Genomic DNA, 24035 nt, shown 5'->3' on the forward strand with positions numbered 1-24035 from the left:
GAATAGTCATGGAACAGGAGAACCCAGAGTGTATGAGTAAACATAACCTTTTCGGCACATTTTAAAGTCTTTCATGATTTCTTCCTTTATCCATAACAAAACATTTTTAAACTAGCATTCATTTTTAACTGTATATTCTATTTTAGAGGCCAAAATGATTTAGAAACTTCAAAAAATTATTTACGAAGGAGTGATCTAAATTCTAAGAAATTCTAAGTTTTCTGAGAAACAGAAATTAAAACTCTCAGATGAGTGGGAAGGTCCTGTTTCTTAAATCCATTTTCCATTTTTCTTAAATTTTACTTGTGATTTATTTCAATTCAAATGTAGGAAGACCCAGTTAAAATTATAGTAGCTAAATGAATTTACAGATAGTCTAAGACAAAAATATGAGTTTGAATGAACTTTATTTGATTACTATATTAAGATAGAAATGTTAGCTGCTCTAACAAATACCTATATCTCAGTTTGAATAAAATAACATTTTATTTATTGCTCATAGGAAGTCCAAAGGTATTGGGCAGCTTTCGGAGATGTCTCTCCTTCAAAGGATACCGGAGGAATCTAAGTTCCTTCATTATAAGGTTCTGCCAGTTGGGAGGGTTTCACTTCCACACACACAGAGCAAGCAAATGAAAGACCTCATGAGAGATATTAGGTACTAAGCCTGGGTTTGACTTTCAGTTCTTGTCTGAACTAGGCACATGGCCCTAACTCAACTGCAAAGAATTCTAAGAAATGTATTCGTCCTGAGTGCACTGAAAAAGACAACAGGTTTCTCGGCAGCTAGCCTATTACTTCTATTACCATTCTTGCTTATATAATTAATTGCCAGTTAAAATTGTTCCTCATAAACCATGATAATTGATTTGACTTATCTTTTTTAAATCTTTTCATTTATCTCTATTAATTTATAGCCAATGGAAAGTTGCCCAACTTTCTGACTTTGTCACTCTAAAGACCCAGTATGGAAGGTTCTTAACGGCAAAAGCTGTATCACATTCAGAAGAGGACAACTACATGGAAATAAATGAGCAGTGAAGCTGACAGGGGTATCAATGTGTCTTTCAATGCTTCGTGCATCATCAGCTGTTTATTTCAATATTTTGTATGTCATCAGCACTTTGTCTGACAGCTCCATTTGTTCACTTTTCATACTTCTATTGAGTAAACAGCATGTATAATAGTTCCATTTTGGAACAGCACATTAATCTTCCCTAGTTAAGGGATGACTTGCTCTCACACTTATCATTGCACCTCTCTTGTGATATGACATCACTCCCTCATTTGCTGAGATAAATGCCAAACAAAAACATCTCACTGGCATCTGAATTTCTACATTGTCTGTTTGATTTGTATCACAACTTTGAAATATAAGGAAAGGAGGACACCAGTCATTAATGAAACTACTTTGTTTTCTTGGCACTTTTATATTTTCTACAAGATTTGTATTTAATATTGAGAAACTCTGACAGTCCTAAGCCAATTCTGTGGCTTGCCCAGTAGGTTAAATCAAGTTGCGCCGGAAAACCCAGACATTTACCCATCTCCCACACAATGGAGTGGAAACCAGCTTCCCTTGTCCTTTGGCGCCTATGAGTTTGTCCTCTAGAGCACTGAGTTACATGAACCATGAGCCAACGGCTGCCTCTAAAACAATTCTGGAAGGTTTCCTTATAGAAAAAAAGACCTGTGAATGTTGTAATTCATTTACAAATAACTCACGAGTTCAGTCTTGTCCAGAAGGTGATGCTGAAATACTGCACAATAACAATGTTTGTTTGCCTAAAAAGGACATTCAGCAGCAGTGGCTCACTACAGGTTAGGCACCATATTTCAATTCCTAATCCAATTCTATTTGGACCTTTCCTTTTCTGAAATGACCCTGAAAATGTTATCTCTACTCTAGCTGTCACCCTTCCTGCTTGTGATCTCAGCTTGAAATCTAACTATTAGAAACTGTAGAGGAATGTCACTGGATTTGGCATTATTCCGGTTTACCATGAAGACATATTTAAACTGAAAAACATCCAGTAAACTAAATGAGATGAACTGATCTCCATAACAGGAGAAGGTAATACGATGATGGCTTACAATTTGGAATAAAAATCATGTAGTGGTCTTTAATATCTTTCACCCACAAGACATTATGGATATAAAGACTTAGAAGATTAGAAAATTATAGGAAAACATCCAAATGTCCAAGAACAGGAGAATAAATAAATTATGCTATGCTCAAATAATGACATAATATGTAGCAGAGAAAAGCAATATACTACAGGCATGACTGACAATGTGTAGGATTCCCGTAAACATAAATGTTGGAAGAAAATGTCAAATGAACATACAACAATATGGTATAAGATTCTGCATATAAACTTTTAAAACTTACAGAAGGATGTTATATACAGCTAAGAGGACCTGCAGTTATTGTACTAAAACACAGTGGAAGATAAATACCAGTGGCTCCCTCTAGAGGCAAGGAAGAAATGAGACGTGATCAGAGAGGAATACATACGGCACGTCAAATGTACAGGCCATGTTTTATTTGCTAAGCTGGTGTTCACTTTATTTTTCTTTATACTTTCCTTGTATGTGTAAATATTTGCAAAATAAAATGTAATAAAACCATGTAGGTGGCGATCCCTGCCCTTAGAAATTAAAAAATCTAATTATGGAGAAAAGACACTTGCACATTTTTTCAACTTTATATATGTTTTATTGTTGTAATAATATAGACTACAAGAATAATATAGACTAAAAGAAATAACATAAATATAAGAAATAATATAGACTATGAGAAATTAGCTTATTAAGTAAAATCTACCTTCATTCATCTATATATAATATATATATGAATAATACATATTACATATGAATTTTATATATATATATATTTTATACTTTGGGTTCTGGGGCACATGTGCATAACGTGCAGGTTTGTTACTTAGGTACATGTGTGCCACGGTGGTTTGCTGAACCCATCAACACTTCATCTACATTAGGTATTTCTCCTAATGCTATCCCTCCGCTAGTCCCCCACCCCTGACAGGCCCTGGTGTGTGATGTTCCCCTCCCTGTGTCTATGTGTTCTTTTTGTTCCACTCCCACTTATGAGTGAGGACATGCAGTGTTTGGTTTTCTGTTCTTGTGTTAGTTTGCTGAGAATGATGGTTTCCAGTTCATCCATGTCCATGCAAAGGACATTAACTCATCCTTTTTTATGGCTGCATAGTACTGTATGGTGTATATGTGCCACATTTTCTTTATCCAGTCTGTCATTGACAGGCATTTGAGTCGATTCCAAGTCTTTGCTCTTATGAATAGTGCCACAATAAACATACATGGACACTTGCACATTTTTTAAAAGGTAGACGACAACACAAAATGACAAATGTGTAAATTCCAAATGAATCTTACTGATAACCTGATACTATTCCTGGAGTCTTCAGGGAAATTTTATTTGAGGAAATAAAATGTCTTATCAAAGAAGCAGATGGAAACAGGGAGAGGACTAAGAAGAATATGATCCATGTCCATACAATTATAATGTATATCTTCTCACTGGAATGTTATCTCTGTGAAGGCAGGATCATCTGTTGCATTCAGTGCTGAATCTTGAGTCCCTGATATATCCTAGGTAAAACCTACATACAATAACTTTCATGGAGGGAAGATTGGCATTCTCTAATATCAGTATTCTTGAGATAGAAAACACATAGACATTCTGACAGGTTAGTAATATACAGTATTTTACACAGCAGTTCTCAACCTCATAGAACTCCTTTTTTCAGAGGAAACATCGTAGATATTTTAAGTTTAACATTTGTGCCTGATAGCTCAGTATTGCATGAGAAAGGGAATGTAAGGGTGTATCTGATAAAGCAACTAGTTTGATCCTTTAACCTGAACCATCATGCTCCTGTAGCAAATAAAAATTAAAGTGGAACAATAACAGCTAAATCTAGGACACTTCAATCATTGATGTCAAAAATACTGAATTGAGAATTAGTACACCTAAAATAAAATGTACTCTATTGTTTGTACTTGATCTAGGGGATGTGTGGAAAAAAAAACAAACAAACAGAAAATAGTGATGTGTTTTAAATAGTTCTTTGTGTCCTAAAAAACCAACCAAACAACAACAATAAAACGTAGACCTCAGAGGCCTTTGCAGGCTGTATATTTCAAGACCAGATAAAAGGTGAGAGGTCTAACGTGACAGACCAAGATGGGTCACAGGATGCCCGAGAAACCACATGATTTGGTGCAGTCAGATGAACAACTGTGGAGTCAGTGAAAAATCAATCTGGTAGTGGCAGAAGCCTATGAGTGAAGTGTCTTTTCCATATTTTTTAGCTATCACTCTGTCAATATACGCACTTGAAACTGGATGCACTTGAGAATTAAAAGATATTAGATCTATAAAGCATTAGAACAGGGTCTACTGGGTACTAACTTCTCAATAAATACTGTCTACTTTGCTGAAGTAATAAGTATATTAATAACAAAATTTTAAAATATTGAATTAAGTTTTTTTATTGTATATACAAAAGCTCCTTCAATGCCATCTTTTATTTTCACCATGGCTTCACATTACCCTATCACAAAATTCTACTCCTTCCCTACTATCTCAGTGAGGGGTTCTTGCACCAGGATGTACTAAGAACATCAAGGAATCTAAAGAACTCATGGTTATGGCAATTTCTACAACGAAGATAAACATGGATTATGCAATTTGGTTGACATTCAGGCCCCCAGTGTATACTCTTTGGCCTTTCATGGTTACACTATGTGCTGCTCTGCTCCTATTTATATCATCTTCATCAAATAACAGGCGTACTAGGAGAACTGGAGGCAGGGGGTGAAGGAAAAACAAAATATATGAAACCTTCAACCAAACACAACGACTTTATATTACTAGTACTGGTGGGAGATTTGTTACAGGACTAAAAAAGATGCAGAAGAATTCATATAAGAATCAGGAGATCCAAGGCCTACTCTAATTTGCCACTAACTATCTGGGTCACCGTGGGACTACTTCCTTAACATCTGTAAGTACAACATTATACTCAAATTAGAAAATCTTCCAGGTCCTCCCCATTCCATATTTATGATTCGTTGATGTTGCATCTTCCCAGATAACCAAGAATCACCTATAAATAGGAAGGGGCACGCATTTCTCCTTTCTCATCACATTCTCTTTTCCAACAGGTGCTACTACCCTCTAATTTTTTTCTTAAATAAAATCCTCTAGCAAAGGCAATGATTCCTCTATTACTCATCTGGAACAAAAGGGCCAGATTTGTTTCCTGACTGATAGAAACATCTGAATAAACATGTGATACAGTGTCAAAATCCCTGGACAGAGAAGATCTGGGGCTAACCTCTGACTTACTACTTATTAGCAGTTTTACTTTAGAAGTGATGTAGAAATTATAATATTGGTGGCTATTGTCTTGGAGATTTTGTTTTTGATTTCACTCACTTTAGCGAAGAGCAAACACCCTCAGTGAGTCTGAGGCTAGATACTGCCAGAGACATGATGGGAACCTAGTGATTTTTCCCCCAAGACTTTGAAAACAATTCTTTGGTTTCAAAGACTGAAAAAAAATATAGTAAGTATAAAAAAAAATTCCTCAAGTAAAGCCCCATGTGCAACTTTAATATATTATCAGATCGAAATGATATCACTGTGGTGAAGAGAAGCAAGAACCTTAGGGACTTCCACCTGACTTCTCCCACCTCCCTTCCCATCCCCACCAGGCAATAAAAACTGTGACTCCTAGGACTCTTTCAAAGCTCCTCCTCAAAGTGGCCATTCGCATCCCCTGAGAGCATGAAAGCCATGAACAATCTCAGGCCCCATTCCAGGTTCAGTGACTCAGACGCTACCATGTGACAAGATCCCCAGGTGGTATGTGTACACAGTGAGCTTGAGAAGCACTGATCTAGAATACAATTTTAAAACTACCAAATTACCCCATGCTGTTCTTTCTAATTAAAATCTCTGGCTTAGCTTTCCCAATGCCTACTTTGCAGTGTTGTTAAAACGATGAGTGTGAACTCATTTTGTAAAGTACAAATTCTATAAACAAAAGGTACTCTTATTTGTTCCAAGTTCCTGGAAGTTTCTGCTACCTCCCTGCTTGTGTTCTAGCTTAAAATCTTGAAATTTCCATTAAGATAATTCTCTATGACAAAGCTATCTCCATGTCTTAGCAGATATTCACTAGGAAAACAATGCTTGTTTGATTCGCTTATAGAATTTCTGTGTAACAAATAATTCCATATGAGTTGTTTCTCTGATCTCTGCTTCTCTAAGTCACTTTCTATGATTGAAGTATTTAATTGTGTGTTACTTGCACTGTGTACTGGGTGAGCTGTATTTGATAAGGCAAGTGCTTTATCCAGTAAACACACTTAAATTCCCTTCCCAGTTAGTACACCCCACCTAAAATATTTCAAATAATGAAGTAAAGTCCATTTAAAAAAATTAATACAGCTAATTAATATAACATATGAACGAATGGGTTATTAATAAATGATGGACACTCAAATATATTGAATGAATGCATGAAAAATTTGAAGAAATAAATTTCAAGAAGTTTCAGCAAACTCCTCACCAACTGTTGTATTTAATCCTTCTTTATCTGAAAATTCATTTCAACGAGGCTACTCTGTAATGCTAGTTTTTTTTTTCCAACTTATAATGTGATAGGTAAAAACTCATTTTGACAAGTTTCCAAAAAGCTCAAAACTATGCAGCTAACCTAAGTTTGTGATGAAAAGATTTGACTCATTGTGCTTTCTGTGTGTACCCTCCCTGGTTAATTAATTTAAGAAGAAGTCTCACTTATGTAACTGAGATGTTAAATGGCTGGATGATCTCATGATTCCCATTTCAGCACATTGACTTTTAAAAAAAACTTAATTATAAGAGTTGTCATTAGATTACTTAGAAACAGGAGTATTAGAATGTAGATTGGTTCCTCTCTCTGTTTTCTTTCTAAAAAACTCTACAGATATATGAATCTCCTGGAAGGAAAAGAAATAAAATTGATCCCATATCTATGTTGAATTTTCTTAATGTAAAATATATGATATTTTCAATCACCAGTACATCATATCTTCAGTCATGCCATTTTACAGCTGGATTCTTAGAGATTACTCTTACAAATCTCACACTCATGCCCTGTTTTCTCTCCAAACTGGTTGCATTTCCTTCCACATTTCTGTATATTTTATTTTATTTTTTACTTTCTTGCTTTCTTTTTACAGTACTTTGGAATTTTGAAAACCAACATTAAGGTAGCATTAAGGTTATGAATTTAAAATGCTGGAGATGAGCATAGGCAAAGAGTAAGTTTCTTCAAGTAACACTATATATGATTAAAAACAAACTATGCTTTCAAAAATGCATGCCATGAGGAAGAAACAAGGTGTGGGATGCTCATGGTTATATTGTATGAAAAGAACACATTAAAAAAGAGGCATATAATTGGTTTTCTAGGGTATAGAACCATGAAAAAGGTATACTTAAACTGTAAAAGCAGTATATTATTCTTCCCTATTAAATACTTTAGTAAAATTTAATCCAAATATCCAAAAAATATTTAGTTTATTAAGATTGTAAGTGGCTAATAGCATCAGACTCAGAGGGAATGATGGGGTAGAGGGACAGCCCTTCATAGGCAGCTACGATTTCGGTGTCCCATTATCATCCTTAGTGTCAGAAGAGCTAGGAATTTTAGGTTACAGAGGATTTTCCAAGTAAATAATACTGAGTAACTCTGCCAACTGAAGTCTACACGATCTGAAGGAGAAAATAACACAGAAGTCCCCCTTTAGGTTTAGTTTCAAATACAACATTCACTGAGATAATAAGGAACTACTAGTGTTCCAGAACCATAGAGCCTAGAGCAGCTTGAGGCTGTCTCACAGTAAACTGACAGAGTTCATTTGGAGGAATTCAAAACTCACTGAGAAAAATTGCTGAATCTATTTTATTTCAAAGACTATAACTTGTGATTCTAGTATAAAAGATAAAAGACAAAAGGATAAAAAATAACTATAGCTACAACAATTTGTTAATGGATTTATAAAATTAAAAGATATGAGGTGTGACATAAATAGCATAAAATATGGCGGGGGTGCAGAGTGAAAGTGTAGAGACTTTGTATGCAATTGAAGTTAAGCTGTTATTAGCTTATAATAGAACGTTATAACCATAAAATGTTATGTATAAACTCCACGGTAACCACCAAGAAAAGACCTCTAGTAGATACAGAAAAGATAAAAAGAAAGGAATCAAAGCATAACACTATAAAAATTCAACAAATCAAATCACAAAGGAAGACAGCAAGATTGGTAGAAGGGAACAAAGGAAATAGCAATAATAAAATGGCAACAGTAAGTTCTTGCAGATCAGTAATTATCTTAAATGTAAATGGATTAAATTATCAATCAAAAGACACAGTAGTGAATGGGGTTAAAAAAACAAAACAAAACACAAGATTTAACAACATGCCAACTATAAGGGAAGCACTTTAGCCTTAAGAATGTAAGTGGACTGAAAGTAAATGAATGGCAGAATATATCCCATGCAAATGGTACACAAAAGAGAGCAGAGGTGGATATATTTGTGCAAGATAAAATAGACTTTCTGTCAAAATCTGTCACAAGAGACAAAGAAGTTCTCTATATTATGATAAAGGGGTCAATTAATCCAGGAGATATACAAGTATAAATATAGATGCACCCAACACTGAAGCACCTGAATATGTAAAGTGAGTTTTCTAATTATAAAAACAATATAAGCACTGGGATTATTAATTTTATGTGTGAACATGACTGGGCCAAGAAGTGCTCAGATATCTGGATAAATGTTATTGTGTGAGGGTGTTTCTAAATGAAATTAACATTTGACTTGGTGGACTGAGTAAAGCAGATCACCCTCCCCAGTGTGAGTGGACCTCATCCTATATATTGGAAGACTGAATAAAAACAAAAGGTGGAGTAAGGGAGAATTTGCTCTTGCTCTTACCTGGATGTCATTGATTGGGGACATTAAATTTTTCCTGCCTTTGTGCACAGCCTCATAGTGGAACTTACACCATATGCTCTCCTGGGTCTGGACTTCTCAGCCTCCAAAATCATGTAAGCCAGTTTACACACACACTCACACATATGTATGTATTCTCCAATATCTTATTTGTTCTGTTTCTATGAAGGACCCAGACTAATACAAGCTTGTTGTTTATTCTGAATATGAGAAATACAAAAAGTCTATAAAGAAGATAATAAAAATCACACATAATCTACCACTAGAGTTAACTACTTTTCAGATATTGGTATATTTTTCTCTAGTCTTTTACTATGCATCTATGTATGGATAAATGAGCATATAAAATATGTATATGCAAAATATATGTACATTAGGCAAAATATGTATAGATGTGTACATCTATGCAAATATCTGTTGGTGACTAACAAAATTGGAATGGTGCTGTATATACAATATTGTAATATTTTAAATACAAAATTATAAGCATCTCTCATATCATAAAATAGTCTCCAAATAGATGGTTTTCAATAGTTACATTATATTCATAAAGTTATAATAACTTATTTAACTATTTAGGTAATTAAATATTAATTATTTTTTCAAACTCTGATTATCTTTTGTAATAGTCCATTTTCACACTGCTATAAAATTTTGTATAAGTCCATTTTCTTGCTACCTGGCTGGGCACAGTGGCTCACGCCTGTAATCCCAGCACTTTGGAAGGCCAAGGTGGGTGGATCATGAGGTTAGGAGATCAAGACCATCCTGGCTAACACGGCGAAACCCCATCTCTACTAACAATACAAAAAAATTAGCCAGGCGTGGTGGCACGCACCTGTAGTCCCGGCTACTCGGGAGGCTGAGGCAGGAGAATCGCTTGAATCCTGTAGGCAGAGGTTGCAGTGAGCCGAGATCACACCACTGCACTCCAGCCTGGGCAACAGAGTGAGACCCCATCTTAAAAAAACAAAAATCAAAAAACAAAACAAACAAAAATCTACCTGAGACTGGGTAATTTATAAGAAAAGAGCAGTTCTGCAGGCTATACAGGAAGCATGACTGGAAAACCTTAGGAAGCTTACAATCATGGCAGAAGGCAAAGGGGAAGCAAGCATATCCTACCATGGCAAAGCAGGAGAGAGAGAGAGAGAAGAGAGCTAAGGGGGAAGTGCTACACACTTTTAAACAAACAGATCTTGTGAGAACTCCCTCACTATCATGAGATCAGCAAGGGGAAATTCTGCCTCCATGATCCGATCACCTCCTACTAGGTCCCTACCCCAACACTGGAGATTTCAATTCAACATGAACGAGCGGGCATACAGAAACAAACCATATTATTCCACTCGTGGCCTCTCCCAAATATCACGGGCTTCTTACATTTCAAAATCAATCATGCCTTCTCAACAGTCCCCCAGAGTCTTAAATCATCCCAGCATTAACTCAAAAGTCCAAGTCCAAAGTCTCATCTGAGACAAGCCAAGTCCCTTCTACCTATGAGCCTGTGAAGTAAAAAACAAGTTACTTCCAAAATACAATGGGAGTGCAGGCTTTGGGTAAATGTTCCTGCTCTAAATGGGAGAAATTGGCCAAAACAAAGGGGCTACAGGCCCCACACAAGTCTGAAATCCATCAGGGCAGTCATTAAATCTTAAAGCTCCAGAATAACCTCCTTTGCCTCCATGTCTCTCATCTAGGCCATACTGAAGCAAGGGATGGGCTTCCAAGGCCTTGGGCAGCTCTGCCCCTATGGCTCTGCAGTGTATAGCCCTGTGGCTGCTTTCTCAAGTTGGCATTGAGTGCCTGTGGCTTTTCCAGATTTGTGGTGCAAGTTGTCATTGGATCTACCATTCTGGGGTCTGGAGGACAGTGGCCCTCTTCCCACAGCTCCACTAGGCTGTCCCCCAGTGGGGACTCTGTGTGTTGGCTCCAACCCCACATTTCCACTTTGTACTGCCCTAGTAGAGGTTATCCATGAGGGTTCTGCCCCTGCAGGAAACTTCTGACTGGACATCCAGGAATTTCTATACGTCCTCTAAAATCCAAGTGGAGTTTTTCAAACCTCAACTCCTTCCTTTTGTACACCCACAGGTCCAACAACACATGAAGCAATGACCCAAGCTGTACCTTCACCTCTTTTAGCCATGGCTGGAGTTGGAGCAGCTAGGATACAAGGTACCTTGTCCAGAGTTTGCATAGAGCAGCAGGGTCCTGTGCCTGGCCCATGAAACCTTTTTTCCCTCCTAAGCCTCCAGGCCTTTGATAGAAGGGGCTGCCCTAAAGGTCTCTGAAATATCTTGAAGACATTTTCCCCACTGTCTTGGCTATTAACATTTTGTTCCTCTTTACTTATGCAACTTCTGTAGCAGGCTCGAATTTAGCCCCTGAAAATTGATTTTTCTTTTCTACCACGTGGTAAGGTTGCAAATTTTCCAAACTTTTATGTTCCTCTTCCCTTTTAAATATAAGTTATCTTTGCTTATGGAAATGGCCATAGGATTTTAGAAGCAGCCAGGTAACTTCTTGAATGCTTTGCTGCTTAGAAATTACATCTGCCAGATACCCCAAATCATCTCTCCCAAGTTCAAAGTTCCATAGATCTCTAGGGCAGCAGCAAAATGCTGCCAGTCTCTTTGCTAAAGCGTAGCAAGAGTGACCTTTGTTCCAGTTCCCAATAAGTTCCTCATCACCATCTGAGACCACTTTAAGCTGGACTTCATCGTCCATATCATGTGTTTTGGTCAATACTACTCAACAAATCTCTAGGAAGTTCTGAACTTTCCCTCATCTTCCTGTCTTCTTCTGATCCCTCCAAACTGTTCCAACCTCTGCCCATTATCCAGTTCCAAAGTCACTTCCACATTTTCAGGTGTCTTTATAGCAATGCCCAGCTCCTCTAGTACCGAGTTTTTATATTAGTTCATTTTCACACTTCTATAAAAAACTATGTGAGACTGAGTAATTTATAAAGAAAAGAAGTTTAATTGACTCACAGCTCCATAGGCTATACAGGAAGCATGGCTGGGAGGCCTCAAGAAATTTACAATCAAGGTGGAAGGTGAAGGGGAAGCAAGCATATCTTACCACGTCAGAGCAGGAGACAGAGAGAGAATGAGCAAACAGGGAAGTATTAAACAACCAGATCTTTTAAACAACCAGATCTCCTGAGAACTCACTCACTATAGTGAGAACATCAAGGGGAAAATCCAACTCCCGATCTAATTACCTTCCTCTGGATCCATCCCCCAACAATGGGGATTACAATTTAACATGAGATTTGGGTGGGGACACGGAGCCAAACCATATCACCTTTTAAGGATTTATTTTTAGAAGTAAGATCAAAGGGTATAAACATTCTTATGACAGAGGGCATGACATAAGAATTTAGAAAACAGAGAATTTAGAAAATAGTCCAGAATTGCTGTCCAGAAAATATTAACTATTGAAAAGAAAATAAGCATTTAAAATAGAATATAAAGTTAAGCATAAAAGTATTAACATCTAATTATTATACACTTTCTGTAATTGAACTTGAACGGTTAGGACAATTTTTAAAGGCAGTATAGTGGTTAAGCATTGCCTTTGAAGCCATGCTTTATGGGTTTAATTCCATTGTGCTATTTGCTTGTTGGGTATTGTATAATTTTGCTATGGTTTCCATAAGAGAATAGCACAGATTTGGTGGCACAAACAACAGAATTTTATTTTCATAACTCTGAAGGCTGGAAGTCCATGATCATGGTGCAGCGTTGGGTTCTAATGAGGCCTCTCCTCTTAGTTTGCCGATGGCCATCTTCTTGCTGTGCCCTCACACGGTCTTCTTTTCTGTGCATGTGCATGCCTGGTGGGTCTTCCTCTTATTAGAAGGTCATAGGTCTTACTGGATTATAGCCTCACACTTCTGACCTCATTTAACCTTATTAACCTCCTTATAGACTCTATCTCCAAATATAGTCACATCAGGGGTTAGTGATTCAACACATGAATATTGGGAGGACACAATTCGATCCATAACAGGTATGGTTGGCCAAGTTACTCAAGGTCTGCACATCTGAGTTATCTCATTTGTAAAATCAAGGTAATAACACTTTTTGGCTATGATGGGATTAAATGTGCTTTTATGCATAAAGCATTCAAGAACAGTGCCCAGCACATGGCAAGTATTCAATAGATAAGTAGTGTCACATTTAAAAATTAAAAGTTTACATGGGCATGGTATGAATTAATCATAATACACTATAAAAAATAGCTTCCATAGCAGAATTTCTAAGTTTGATACAATATTAATTCTTATAATTATTAGGAATAATTAGTATTAATGGAGAAGAAATAGAAACTTTAAGCAAGTAATCTAAAATCATATAATGAATTGACAGCATGATTAAGTGCAAATGTTTCAAGAAAAGTTATATTCTTTTAATTCCTTTGAAATTAAAATAACTGTCATAAAGAAGGCTAGTCATCATCTATAGTAAATATTTTTGCATTGTAATAGGTGGAAATATGGGTTTAAAAATTTTTTTAAATCACTTGGAAGATTTCACTTATTTCTGCTTTTTTAAACTGCTCCATCCACATAGAAAATAAACCTCCCAATACAACTAGCTCTAAAATGTTTAGTAGGATGTTTATGAATAAGCAAAATAGGCCAGGCACAGTGGTTCATGCCTGTAATTCCAGCACTTTAGGAGACCAAGGCAGGTGGATCACCTGAGGACAGGAGTTCAAGACCAGCCTGACCAACATGGTGAAACCCCATCCCTACTAAAAATGGAAAATTAGCTGGGTATGGTGGCACATGCCTGTAATTCCAGCTACTCAGGAGGCTGAAGCAGGAGAATCGCTTGAACCCAGGAGATGGAGGTTGCAGTGAGCCAAGATTGCACCACTGCACTCCAGCCTGGGCAACAAGAGTGAAACACCTTAAAAAAAAAAAAAGAATAAGAAAAATAAGTGCCAAGATACTAAGAGCATCCATATTACCTCCTTATTGAAATAAACGTAGTGGAAAATGAAGCAGCCCACAAGTGATACCTGAGCTATATTTTGTGAGGAGTGGTAGGCAAGGTAACATTGAAAATGCAAAGGAGCAGATGATTAAGATAATATAGATATTCATGTAATATCCTTGAGTATAGCTGAAGGACGCCTAACTCAGCACGACAGGGAGAGATTAGGCAAGAATTCCAGCGTCATAGTGGTCATCTTGGAATAATGGAGAAATGGCATTGAGGTGAAGATGACTACAAGAGAGCTGGCAATAGAGGCAGTGGAAAGGGATAGCTTAGCCAAGCAGAGGTGTAGAAGACAGGCTTAAATGTGACAAAACTAAAGGCAGATAGAGTAGTAAAGACAGCGCTGATGATCCAGCCAGAATTAGGTAGTGGAGATAAAAGAAAAAGAGCAGAAAAGGTTGAGAAACACTTAAGCATTAAAAGTATTAGAACTATGGATGGGTAGATATGGAACTGTGGGAAAGGAAAAGGATTAGACAGCAATTTAGGAAGAGGAGCAATTTAGAGGGAAGATGACACATTCAGATTTCAAAATATTAGGATCCATGTGATGATAAGTGGTTGACAGAAGGTTGAATATATAAATGCAGAGCATGGGGATTAAGGCAGGGTTGTACAGCAGTTGAAACAAGAGACTGGACAAGATCACCCACAGAGTATTAAAAATGATAAGTGGGTAGGGAGAAGAAAGGGATAAAGTGAGGTATAAAAATACAGTCAGATAGAAGAAATAATCCCTAGTATTAAGTAAATTGGTAATCATAGTAAACAATAACCTATTGTACATTTCAAAAGAGGTAGCAATGAATAATTACAATGTTTCCAGCATAAATAAAATATAAATGTTTAAGGTGATGGATATCCAAATTACCCTGATTTGGTTATTACACATTATGTGAATGTATCGAAATGTCACATGTACCACAAACACATTTAAATTTATCATGTATCAACAAAAAATATTTTGCCCAATGACTTAGAGACAGAAGCCTGGAAAACATCAATATTAAAGGAAAAACCACACAGATGAAACCCATGAAGGATCCAGAGGAGAGATGAAAACCAGAAAAAACCTGAATTACAGAAGATACATGTGCAGAGATTCTAACATAGGGGAGCCTTTGATAAAAGCCCACTGAATATGCCAAAAAGAAATTAATTTGTGATCTTAGAGATGTCAGTGTCTGTATGGTGAGGGAACTAGGAAGATGAACAGATTGTAGTGAATTCCTCTGAGTAGGAGATGAACGTCTAGAAATACCTTAGAATATTTCTCAGCTTATACAGCAAGAAATAGTGTCTCACCTAAGGTAATATCTCTGTAGTGAAACACAGACAGAAGTGTTCAAAATAAATGATGTGCAGAGACTAGATGGAGAAGTCTGGCCCAGATAGGAGACTACAGTTTAAGCTAGGATTATCAGCCTAATGAAATGCTTTACTTGGGAGAAAACAGAATTTCAAATGGAGAGCTAGCCAATGAGAAAAGAAAATGCATCATTATTTCAAACAGAAAACGAAGGAACCACAAGCAGAAGTAGCAGTAAGGTTGACTTTTGATGTCATGTCCTGCAAATTACTCAGACAGGATTCCTTAAATACCCTAGACTAAGGGCAGGACAAGTTTCAGAGAATGAACTGGGCTTGAATGTGTCAGTAAAGATCAAGTTGCTCCAACAAAAGGAGAGGAGTGTGGGCACAGGGAGCTCGGGAAGCATAGGAAGAGATTGACAGGGGAAAACATGATTTTACAAGTTTAATCTGCATAGATATGCAAGATGGGCTTCACAGCTAAACTGTTAGGACACATGAAAGAGTCAGGGAAGTAAATTATCCAATGGAATAAGAAATGGACAAAGAAAAAAAGAATAGCATGTCAGAAGTCAAATACATGAGAGTTTCCATGCCTGGCACATAAGAATGTGGTAAAGTTTTATTGAATGAAGAAATGAATGAGTAAACAAATTAATGAAAAAATAATGAATGCGAAGACTGGTCACAGTTTCATTGTTTTACTTTATCTAAATTAAGATAGAAACACAGTATCCATGCTTCATCTAAAATTTCCACTTTTTAAATTATGCATGGATTATCCCCCTCACCCCCAAACTTCTCTAGACAAGAGCTGACTTTATAAAAGAAAATAAAACGTTAATTAAATTTTATTTATTTGGAAAATTAAATAGAATTGGTGGAAGCCATTGATGAAAATCACTTACAAACATAAAGAATTAGTTTTCCTTTACTATTGTCCTACTTTTCAGTTTCCTCTCAGTAGGAAAGTTATTAATCTGTTGTGTTTTATTGCAGAGTCATAATTTTACATTTAATTATACATACAACCTGCCCTAAGCATACCCTTACTAAAGGGCATACCTTAATAAAGACGATACAACATGCCTCCATAATTTAGCAAGGTCAATCCGTGAGAAGAATAAATAAAAACGTAATTTAGTAACTGCTAGAATAATCTGAGAAGATAGAAATGAAGATCATGTCTGGAGGACAAAATGATTTTTAAAAAATAGAAAATGATGAAGTCACAAGGTAAATGATAAAAAGGGCTGGATTTGGAGTCAGAAGACAAGGGTTCTTGTTCTGTGACTGACTTTGTAGTCTAGGACAAACCATTTAATGTGTCTTGCTTTGTTTTCCTCATCCACTATGCAGAAGTCATAGTGATCTTTTTAAAACATAAATCAAATCACATCACTTCCCTGCCTAAAATCCTCCAATAGTCTCTTCTTACAACTGGAATGAAATCTAACCCCTTCCTCGTGACCTTCAGCATTGTGAACATGAACGGAACCCTGCCTACCTCTTTAAACTCCTGTCTTTTCCTTTTTCCTTTCATTCACTGTTCCTAGATTGTTCTTCAACCCTGTGAAGCTCACATTTGCTGTTTGTCTGCCTGAAATACTGAGTCCTAGGTCCTCTTGTTGTTGACTATTTCTTGTTATTTAGGTGTCAGCTCAGATGCTACCTGCTGAAAGATGCCTTACTTTACTTTCTGTAGAAAAATAGCTACCTTACTCTCATCCATCAATCGCTTTCAAAGAACTGTAACTTATTTTTGTTAAACTAAGTATAGAAAATAATATCTTGTTTACTATTTAAGTCTTTATATATTGTGTGTGTCCTCCTACCAGACATCTCCTTGCCCATCTTGTTCATCACTGAAATCTTTGACTCTGGCTAACAATTTATGCTTCACAAGAATTTGTAGATGAAAGGAGAAAAAAAGGGAAAAAAAAGGAGAGGAGAGAAGAGAAGAAAGGAAAGGAATGAAAGGGGAAGGAAAAAAGAGGAAGAAAGGGAGGGAGAAAACAAATAAATAAAATAGTTGGCAATAAAATGAGAAAAAAATATGAGAAATTATATTGGGAAAAAACCATCAAGGCATTGTTTAAATATCACTTCATGCTTGAATATATTTAAATACCATAAACTTGTTATGATTTAAAGGAACTCCAAAGTCTATTGTTTTCATTTTCTTGATATTTCAGTGAAGCCTGCAAAATGTATATGTGGGGAAGTGAGAGTAGATGTGTGATTTAATTTTTGTGCTTTATTTGGGTGAAACTGGTGTATGAAGAAACATAAGAGACACCCTCAGAGCACAATCAAGATGTCAGCATTCACAAACCCATGTGCTACCCCTCTAAATTATACTCCTCCAGATGGCTTGGTTAATTTTGAAGTGGATAAAGCTAACAGTGCCAGATCACACCCAAGCAGTATAAAACTGTATAAGAACACAATAAAACAGTAATAAACAATAGATTATTTTAGTGGCATATGGCAGATACTGAGTCAGGCCAGCCTCAAATGTAATCTTTGGATTCTGTTTAAAAATCAGTGTCTGAGTTAGAGCATTAGCATTCAAAGCACTCCTGTAAGCAGTAAGCAACTATTCTAAAGAAGAGAAAGGGAGGGTCAGATAAAGGAGAAAAGGAAAACACAATGGTCACTGGAGAAGAAAGATAAACAAGAAATAATAAGCAGTGCTTGCATGACAATCTACAAGGGGAAACATAAAATTCATGAAAGCATTCAACAGGAAGAGATGGCAACAAGTAGACCAATATGAAGGAAATGGATGTGGGAGCTCCCAGCAAGAAGGGGAGCAAACGAGAAAGAGGAAAATCCATATAAACAAAATAACAATTCCTCCCTTTTCTGAATATCTGGACATAAAATTTATTATCTTCCCTTAAAATGACAAAAATTGTATGTTGTATCATAAAAGTTGGAAATATATTGTTAAAACCTTAACTCTGCAATCCCTAAGTAAAAATTCCCTCTTCCGAACATGTCTTCACCCCTACACTAAACCCAACCATCTTCTCCTGGGAGAGGGATGCTTCAGAACAATGAGAGATCCGTTCAAATTGCTGAAATTAAAGCTTCCAAGTGAAGAGCCCAGGATATAGCCCCTTTTACCTAATTACATCCTATTCATACTATGTATTTCAACGTAAACAAGACTTCCTCCATACCAAGTGAGAGATTGTACACCTAGACACTACATAAAAAAGTATTTTTTCCAGAAAAATACTTTTCAAGTGAGAGTTTTGTTAATGGTTAGTTTCTTGATAACATGAGTGATCTGAACAAAGTTAATTATCCACATAATTAACTATATGTGGCTGAATAGGAAGTCCCAGCCTTCATTCCCACTCAGAAACACTAATTGCACACAAATGGACACACTAAACATTTTTACCTGAATTCCAGATTCCAATTAAGATGTTGTAGTATTCCAAGTGTGCACAAAGTAGGGAATAGTCAAATCGAGTTGAGTAAGAAGAGCAATTTCATTTACCTGTGTCAGCCTCTCCCCCAAGTTAGCACAGCTCAGTGCCAAGACAGAATGCCTCTTTCACATCTGTTACCTCTGGGAGAAAAGAATTGAGCATGCCTCCGACATCCCAGCTTTTCACAGAGCTGCCCAAGAAACTGGTCTCTGACTTCCTTGATTGGTGTGCCAACAGAACTAGCACAATTTGAATGCCTGGGGATCACTGAGGACAATGGAAAGCAGCAGGTGGCTTGATATGGTTGGCACAGCATGGCACAATTGGGTGAAGAAGTGCACAACTTAAGACTTCTTCCTTAGCAAGGAGGGATAAGAGTGGAGCATGTGTTGACACTCTGGCTCTTCAGAGGGTTGCCCAAGGGACTAATTTCTGTCTTGCCTCACTTGGAGCACTGACAGAACGAGCATAGTTTGGATGCCTTGGAGCCACTGAGAACAAAAGTTTAAAACAAAACAAAACAAAACAAAAACAGTAGGCAGTTTGCTATAGCCCCCATATCTCAGTAAAATCAAGAGAAGATGCACAACTCAAGGCTCCTCCTTCAACAGGGAGGGAGAAAGGAGCAGAGAATGAGTCTGTCATTCTAGCTTCTTGGAACACCAGCTTCTGAGAAACCGATATCTGTCTCACCTTACTCAGTGTACTGAGAGGAAGCTGGCATGCTCTGGATGTTTGCCAGCCACTGACAACAAAAGAGAGTGGGAAACTTGCAGTTGTAGAATCAGAGAACATGTGGTGCCACAGACAGATATCAGAAAAGATAATGAGTTCCTGAGGGGAAACAAAAAGCACAGTAAACCTCTCTGAGAAATTGCATGCACAGGCCCAGATACCGCCAAAAAAGTTCCAGAGGATTCCAGAATCGCTTTCTGGGCTACTTAGTGGGGGTCTTATAACAAAGTCAGTCTGAAGACTGGGAGAAGTGACAGATCCCAATATAAAGCTACAAGGTGCATGAAAAACAAGGAAACACGGCTCAACCAAAGGAATAAACTAAATCTCCAGAAACTGGACCTACAAAGAGGTATGTGGACAACTTGAAAGAGAATTCAAAATAATTGTCATAAAGATGCCTAGTGAGCTCAAAGAAATAACAAATGAACAGAATAAAGCATCAAGAAAGATACAGAAAATATAAAAAAGAAGGTTTGGAGCTGAAAAAGAAAATAAACTGCAAAATTCACTGGAGAAGTTTAATGGCAGACTTGATATGCAGGAGAAAACATTAGCAAACTTGAATACGAGTCATGTGAAATTATCTGCTAGAGGCACAAAATGAAAAAAGAATGACAAAGAATAAAGAAAACCTAAGGGACATATGAGGCACCATCAAATGGACCAATATTTGCATTATTGTTGTTTCAGAAGGGAAGAGAGAGAGAACAGGGCAGAAACATTACTTAATAAAATAATGGCTGAAAATTTCCCAAATGTAAGGATGGAAATGGACATCTAGATTTGAGAAACTACATGCTCTAACTAAGATGAATTCAAGGAAACACATACCAAGTAACATCATAATCAAATTGTCAAAAGTCAAAGAAAAACAATTTTGAAAGCACCAGGAGAAAAGCAACTTGTTATGAACGAGAGACTATCACCAGATTTCTCAGAAGAAACATTCCAAGACAGAAGAGAAGTGGAATGATATATTAAAATGCTGACAGAAAAAAAACACCCTGCCAATCACGAATACTGTATCCAGAAAAACTATCCTTCAATAATTAAGGAAAAATACTTTCCCAGATAAAGAAAAGCTGAGGAAATAGAAAAAGATGCAATTTGTGACATCAATAGCATAAAGTGTAGGGGAGGTGAGTAAAAGTTAAGCGTTTTTGTATAGAATTGAAGTTATCAGTGTAAAGTAGATTATTTTAACAATAACATGTTTTATGTAAGTTTTGAAAGTACCTATAGGAGATACTCAAAAGAAAATGAGAAAGAAATCAAAACATGCAACTACAAAAAAGTCAGAAAAATACAAAGTAAGACAGTGACAGCAACAGTGAGTCAAAAAGCTACAAGACAGCTAGAAAGCAATTTAAGAAATGGCAATAGTAAGTCCTTTCCTATCAATAATTACTTTAAATGTAAATAAATTTAACTCTCAATTAAAAGACTAATATAGTGGCTGAATGGATTTAAAGAAAACAAGACTCAACTATACGCTGTATACAAGAAATGCACTTTGGACTTTAAGACCCACACAGGCTGAAAGTGAAAGGATGGAAAAAATAATCCACACAAATGGTAGTCAAAAAAGACAGCAAGAGTGGTCAAATTTATATCAGACAGAGTAGATTTTAAGTCAAGAGCTGCCAAAAAGACAAAGAAGGACAAGGATATTATATAATGATATACGGGTCAATCTGCCAGGAATATGTAACAATTATAAGTATACATGTGCCCATAATAACAGCACCCAAATATAGGAAGCAATCAATGAAAGAATTTAACAGAGAAATAGACACCACACGATAACAGTAGGGAATTTCAATACACCACTCTCAATAATTGATAGAACATCCAGACAGAAGATCAATAAGGAAATAAATAAATAAGAGGATTTGAACCAGACTATAGATCAAATGGAACTAACAGACATTTGCAGAACATTCCATCCTACAGCAGCAGAATACATATTTTTCTCAAGCATGCATGAAACCTTCTCCAGAATAGATCACATGTTAAGTCACAAAACAAGCCTTAACAAATTTAAGAAGATTGAAACTGTGCCAATTATATTTTCCAACAACAATGGAATGAAATGGAAAGCAAAGGAAAATGGAAAAGTTCTTAGATATGTGGATATTAAACAACACATTGTTGAATAATCAATGAGTCAAAGAATAAATCAGAATGTAAATTTTAGAAAAATATTTTGAGACAAAAATGAAAACAGAACATAACAAAATGTATAGGACGCACCATGACCAAGTCAGATTTATCCCTGGGTTACACGGATGGCCAACATACAAAAATAATCAATATGAGACACCACATTAACAGAATAAAGGATAAAAATTACATTATTATCTCAATATATGCAGAAAAAGCATCTGAAACATTTAACACTCTTTCATGATAAAAACACTCAATAAACTAAGAATAGAAGAAAATTACCTCAACATAATACAGGTTACAGTGAATGTCATACTATACAGTGAAAAACTAAAAGCTTTTCCTCTAAGATCAGGAATCAGTTAAGGATGCCCACTCTGACCACTTCCATTCAACATACTACTGGAAGTCCAGGCCAGAGAAATTAGGCAAGAAATATAATTAAAAGTCATCCAAATAAGAAAGAAAGAAAATTTCACTGTTTGCGGATAATATGATGCTATATGTAGAAAACCTTGACAATTACACACAGAGACACACACACGTTCACAAACCATTAGAACTAATAAACCAATTAAGCAAAGTTGCAGGATAAAAAATCAACGCACAAAAATCAGTTGAGTATATGTACACTACCAATGAACAATTGGAAACAAAAATGAAGAAGATAGTCCATTTACAACTGAATCAAAAAGAATAAAATTCTTAGTAATAATCTAAACTGAGAAGTATTATAAAATATGTAGACACTGAAATCTAAAAAAGATTGCTAGCCTCCCCCCCGCCCACACACACACACACAAATAGGGGACATAATGCCTTAAGCCAACCAGCCCACAATGTCAAGTTCATCATCCAGAACACCAGCCCGGCAGTGGCTATTTCGATTCGGAGTGTCTTCTCGCTGAGGTGCCCATAATAGTCATTGACTGGGTTCAAATTGATGCCAATTCCTCAGTTATTCATGATGAGTTCATGGCTCGCAAACTTAGATTAGTTCTCCTCATTAGTGATGACATTGTAGACAAGCTGCTATCCTCCCAGGACTTCCCATGTGAAGAGTTCTGCGAGTGCTTGGTGGAGTTCACCCTCGATGTGCAGTGCAATGAAAAGCAGACTTGACATGTCGTGTCTTGAGACCTCATCTCCAACAGCCCCCAGGTCATTCCAGTGAACCAAGATGATGACCCTAATGACTACGTGGAGCAGGATGACATTCTCATCATCAAGTTGAGAAAGGGCCAGGAGCTGAGACTTTGAGCCTATACGAAAAAATCCTTTAGCAAGGAGTATGTTAAGTTGAACCCTACTGCAGGGGTGACTTGAATACAATCCAGACAATGCCATGAGGCAGGCAGTGTACCCCAAACCCAAGGAGTGGCCCAAGAGTGAGCACTTGGAGCTGGATGAGGATGAGTCACAGGTGCCCTGTGACCCCAAGGGCAAGCCAGAAAGGTTTTACTACAACATGAATTCTTATGGCTCTCTGTGTCCTTAAACAATGTCCTCTTAGTTCTCACTGGATTGAAGAAGAAGCTGAGGGATTTACAAACTCAATTAAGCCACGAGATCCAGAGTGACATGCTAACTATAAACTAGCTGCAGCTTGCTGCTTCAGCAAGAATGGGGATTTAAGCCAGCAGCTGGATTTGGGGGGTGTCTCTTGAGACTCTTCTAGTTTTTGGAAATCTAGTCTACTGTTGCTTGAGCTTCTTGGCAGGTCATCAGTACCAACTAGAAGCAGGAAATAGACTACTAGGGATGCCAGCGGCTTTTAAGCGGGACAGTTTTTTACTGGCCCTAACTGCTAATTGCCATCAGTGCTCCACAGATCCCAAAACATCCCTGTTAGCCTGTTTCCTAATGCAGCTGTAGGGGAGCCAACCGGACTTCTCTTCTGGTTAGTTCAGCTCTTTACTTTAAATGCTTTCTATCCAAAAGGAATAATTTCAATTGTACCTTAGATTTCTGGTTTTAGGATTGAATGTCACAGCCTTCATTCAAAGGGCCTATAAACCCTTCCAGTTCTTTCCCCAAGGCTGGCCTACTAGCCCTTCAAATTCCCAGGTGTCTTTAATTTGAGAAGTAACCTTCTGGGAATAACATCAGACCCTGGCTGTGCCCTCCCCACGATGTAAACACAATATTTCACTCTCTACCCAGCAATTACAAACCCCTTCACCACCAATACCTGATTATTTAGTTTGTTGTTGGTGGTGGTGGTAGCGGTGGCAGCGGCCAGCAGGAGCAAGGGCCCCTCCCACATACACAGAAGTATTTCATTTCACCTAA

General features: G+C 37.0%; 1 long non-coding RNA gene and 1 pseudogene across 2 annotated transcripts in view; one reads left to right on the forward strand and one right to left on the reverse strand.

Moving 5' to 3' along the window:
• LOC139362972 (uncharacterized) overlaps positions 1 to 24035 on the reverse strand; it is an 89866-nt gene that overhangs the window by 17965 nt on the left and 47866 nt on the right. The gene's annotated exons all lie outside the window — the stretch shown is intronic.
• Positions 1596 to 23342, forward strand: LOC139362504 (DNA-directed RNA polymerase II subunit RPB3 pseudogene; annotated as a pseudogene).

Source organism: Macaca nemestrina, chromosome 4, assembly GCF_043159975.1.
Source record: "Macaca nemestrina isolate mMacNem1 chromosome 4, mMacNem.hap1, whole genome shotgun sequence".
NCBI lineage: Eukaryota > Metazoa > Chordata > Mammalia > Primates > Cercopithecidae > Macaca > Macaca nemestrina.